Raw genomic sequence first — 5405 nt, forward strand, 5'->3', positions numbered from 1 at the left:
TGAACCAACTTCTCACTGGTAGCAACAGGATTAGCTTTTCTCTGCAGGCAAATAATTCTACACCTGCTTCATTTAGTTTCACAGGAATGTAGCAACATGTGTGTTAATGTCATAATAGAGCACGGCAAGACCTGAATCCCTCCTTGCTTGTGTTGTCTCCCTGTCTCCATGATTAGCAGGGTCTTGTCAGATACAGTCTTACTTCTGGCGGCATTGTGTCGGACTATTCTACTGTTAATCCACATGATTGTATGTTATTGTAGACCTGCACTGGTAGCAGAAATGGCTTCATAATTTACCATATATAAATGTCCTCACTAGTTCACAGGTTTGTATATACTGAATTCCACCAAGCCCCATGGATGGATTACTTCCAGATGTAGGGACAACATCCCACGGTGGTGACATGTATGCACTGGTGATGGTGGCCGTTGTGTGTACAGACCCGTGAAGTATTGCCGATGTACACAGGAGACAGGAAGCTGGGCAGGCAGGCAGGAGGGTTCATGCTGCACCTTCTTTACATATCCCTGTAACAACACTGTTCATAGTCTCACTCCCATCTTCCCGAGGCAAGAGGGTTAACTGTCTTTAAAAGTCCAGTTTCCACCCTTGCCGAATAAGGCTTAAATTCCTTGGCTTGATCTTAGCGCCACCAGTGGCTATTACGAGTTACTCCCTTCTATGCCTCTCCTATGGACCAATCAGATTCCACCTCTCATATCACTTGCATCAGCTTCCAACAAAATGGCACCCCCCAGCCAAGAGGATCTGATCGATAATCAAGATCTATTTTGTGATAAGACGGGTCTTACATCGAGAAGTGCCTCAAATCACGTGAGCACCTTGATTAAAAACATGAAAAGATTTGGAAAATATCTCTTGACAATGAATTGGCAGTGCACATGTTTTGCAAATCCTACAATTGACCAAAATCTGCATGACAGTTTACGAACCGGATTTTGATTTCAATGTGCAATTTTGATTGGACTATGTATAGACTTGTTAGTCCAGCCAAATTCTAACTCCATAATACCAGCCTTGTTTGGCAAGGGTCGAAAATTGACTTTTATAGTCAGTTAACTCCCTTGCCTCGGGAAGATGTCTCCCTCCTTGCACATCCACAACAACCAAACAATGATTGAGATGCCCAGTGTCCATGATGTGCACAGATTACTGTGGAGTGTAGCTCTGCACGGGAGAGTCCAGGGAAGGCGGGCCTATCACAACTAACATGTCAACCATCATGAGGTTGTGTTCACGTCATGACATAGGTACTGTGACGTGTCATCCATCGTGGGTTTCACCGAAGTGGTAAACGTCTTAGACCTGCATCACTTCGGGCTTTCCTCCCACATTAAGCCATGATATAACTGGAATAATGTTAAAAGCGGCGTTAAAACCCAACTCACTCACGTCATGACAAAGGTAGTGTGACGTGTCAACCATCATGAGGTTGTGTTCACGTCATGACATAGGTACTGTGACGTGTCAACCAACATGAGATTGTGTTCACGTCTTGACATAGGTACTGTGACGTGTCAACCATCATGAGGTTGTGTTCACGTCTTGACATAGGTACTGTGACGTGTCAACCATCATGAGGTTGTGTTCACGTCTTGACATAGGTACTGTGACGTGTCAACCATCATGAGGTTGTGTTCACGTCTTGACATAGGTACTGTGACGTGTCAACCATCATAAGGTTGTGTTCACGTCATGACATAGGTACTGTGACGTGTCAACCATCATGAGGTTGTGTTCACGTCTTGACATAGGTACTGTGACGTGTCAACCATCATGAGGTTGTGTTCACGTCTTGACATAGGTACTGTGACGTGTCAACCATCATGAGGTTGTGTTCACGTCTTGACATAGTAGGTACTGTGACGTGTCAACCATCATGAGGTTGTGTTCACGTCTTGACATAGGTACTGTGACGTGTCAACCATCATGAGGTTGTGTTCACGTCTTGACATAGTAGGTACTGTGACGTGTCAACCATCATGAGGTTGTGTTCACGTCTTGACATAGGTACTGTGACGTGTCAACCATCATGAGGTTGTGTTCACGTCTTGACATAGGTACTGTGACGTGTCAACCATCATGAGGTTGTGTACTGTGTGCAGCCACCTTTTCAAGACCCTGGAGCTGCCTCTGCTCTGATGATGATAACTTGGGATGATGTTTGCGTCTCATTCATTTCTCAGCAGTAGATATATGATAGTCAATATACATTTTAGGAAAGGATTTTCTTTGTACAAATGGTATTTGAACCTGATTTTAGAATGATTTGTTGTAAATCTTTTATGATATGAATCAAGGACTTTTTTATGAAATGAGCTAAGTCACAGTACTTCCACCAACTGTGCAATTGTTTGTGGACTGTAACGTACTCTACAGTTACGGGGGTTTGATGTTAGTGTGTCAGGACTGCTCTCTAGACAGTGTAGACGTCACACATTTCACAGCACCTGTGTCTAGCATGTGTATTATTTAGCTGTGTGTGAGTCTGTGGCACTTCTGTGACTTGTACATTTCACGCCACCCTGTACATGTTACATGTGTACATCTCATGTTGAATGAACAATGTATTTGTTACAACATTTGGCCTTGAGTTTTCTTTTGCTGGAGAATCGGACAAAGTAACAAAGTGACAAAGTGTTATTATGAAATGGAAGAAAAAGCCAATACAGTGACCGCCTAAATACAGTGACCGCCTGTAAGATGTGATGTATTTTGATGAATAACACTCAAGTACCCGAACTCAACCAGGCAATCGATTAAACAAGGGGCCAGTTGTGTCTTGTGGTGCATGGTAGGGGAGGGGAGGGGGCTGGTGAGATTGATGTCTCAGGACAAATTCTTTGAGAGGCATTTGGAAGTTGGAGTACTAAGTAAGGATAAGAATTTATGGATGAACAACGTCTTTATTACAATTAAGATCAACATTTCGGTGTAGGTTCTAACACCGTTATCAAGCAAGTGATGTACAAAGCATGGTTGACAAGTATATATACAGGATAGGAGGCAGTGTTTATACAGTTGAGTAGGTTTAAGATGCAGTTACACTGGATGTTTTTCCCTTCTGTGTACATAACAGGCTTCTCAGAGTAACTGCATCTTAAACCTACTCAACTGTATAAGTGAGTCTTAACTACTATGTACTTGGAATGAAAGCATACTGCATACTTGCCGTGTTTTTCTTGACTCTTGCCAATCACATCGGTGTCAAAAGGGACAGAGAATTCGATGACATAAATCATTTCATTGGATTTATCAAAGAGATTTGTTGGCGTGGATATGTTAGAGGCTGTATACGATCGTGACAGACAGACTTCATTTAGTACTTTAGGCCCTAGGCTCTGAATACAACAAGATGGATAAAATAATGAAATGTACATGCTGAATAAACAGCTGGAGGAAAGTACAATTTATGTTACAGGGAAAGGTGATTTGCTTCTTATCTTTAGTACCTGACAAAGAAATTTAATCAAACATCTAATAATATTGATATTGTCGGTTGACATAAGTCTTACAAAGGTTTCAGTTATTGGTGGATTTATGAGATGGTTGACGAAACATTCTCTTCTCGGTTTGGAATAGCTCTCACATGTCAACAACACATGTAATTCACCCTCAACATAATCAGAGCCGCTGGCATGGCAAAACAAACAGGAGAGTTCATTATGTGTGGGATTTGTATGGCGGCCACATTCAACAGCAAGTATGAAGTTATTAAATGAAACATGGTTTCATGGTTTCTGTTTATACGAGAGAAGATCACAAGTTAAATAGGTTTCTACATTTTGTAACTTTTAAACAGAATAATTACATTTAGATGAAGCATCAAGGGAGTGATGCTAATCCTGGAAGAAGCAGTTACAATATCTCTGTTTGAAAATTACCATAAATGATGAGATGCAACCAATGTCCTGAGACAGCCATATACATCCAAAACCATATCTAAATGCAACATGAGATGCCCAAGTATTTTTACCATCATCATCAAGAGTTTCAATCCTTTAATGTGCTTGGTGGGGAAGTCTGTGATGTGGTAACTGGAGCAGTCTGCACTAGTACTTTAACCTTCCCTGGATGTATAATGATATTGCATGGAGACTCTGCCACACCCTCCCCGGACCATGTTATTATTAGTATCCTTGTTTACTCTCCCATAGCAGAGAATAAGTGTGATCGTAGCATCAAAAATATTAAAAAGATCATTGTGACTAATGTATACAAAATGTTTCTGATAGTTGTTAATCGAGAATACTGCTTTTCTTGCTTGTGCTGCTAAACATGTTTGAGTCTTTGTCAAAACAATACCAAGGTATCTGTACATGTTGACAACTTCTGTTTCTTCTCCATTTAGAAGCCATTTCATATTTTTGTGGAAGGGACCTCCATTTCCCAATTACCATCATTTTAGTTTTGTTGAGATATCGTTCTCTGCACATAGATGTTCCAGAACATCAATTTTCTTTTGAAGCTGTAAAACTGTCAGATCCAGATGAGACTTCATCAGCCAATGATAATGAAAACACATCAGACACGTATAAAAACACCTCTCCCTCCTCCATCCTCCAACATTGTAGGAAGCTGGTTGATGAACATTATGAAGATTTGGGGACTCAGGATACACCCTTGACGGGTGCCACTGTTACATTTGAAGTACAGGGATAAGTCAGACTCAGTTCTCACACAAGCACACAGTGATGAATACATGTTCACAACTACTTGAAGAATTTACCTCCAATTTAACACCAAGCTTTTAGAGACCTTTTAACAATATTTCATGATTTATGCAATCAAAAGCTTTGGAGAAGTCAATAAAGAGACAATAAAACCTTCCAATTTTCTTTGATAACTATTTGCTTGCACACTGAGTTGATCAATGAGATTCCTCTAAAGTTGTTTGGGTCAAGCTTACTGCCAGATTTATGTATAGGGCAAAAATGGCTTCTTCCTCAGGTCTGGGAAATATGCCACTATCACACAGCATTAAACAACCTGGTTAATACAGGGGCGATATAGTTCCTTGTTGATTGAAATAATTCACCTGCTAATCAATCTGGGCCAGGTGCGTCAGCATCAATATCTTTATCACCACGGATCTCATGAGAGTTATCTTATATAGAATCACAATTCAAAAGGTTTTCAAAAAGGTTATACCATTTCTCCACCAATATACCTGGAGTGACTGCAGAATTAACTCTGCAAGATTTTAATACTTTCCAAAATAGTTTTAGATCATTCCTTGACTCATGGAGTTTTATCCTTTCATCTAATATTCATCTTTTCTTAAATGGTAGGGTTTGATAACGTCTTTTTATAGTATGAATTTCCTTCTCAAAAGTCCTGTGAGCTCTCAAATGTGGATATTTTCTTTGCTTAATTTCTTC

Source organism: Haliotis cracherodii, unplaced genomic scaffold, assembly GCF_022045235.1.
Source record: "Haliotis cracherodii isolate W230 unplaced genomic scaffold, xgHalCrac1.p SCAF_1, whole genome shotgun sequence".
Taxonomy (NCBI): domain Eukaryota; kingdom Metazoa; phylum Mollusca; class Gastropoda; order Lepetellida; family Haliotidae; genus Haliotis; species Haliotis cracherodii.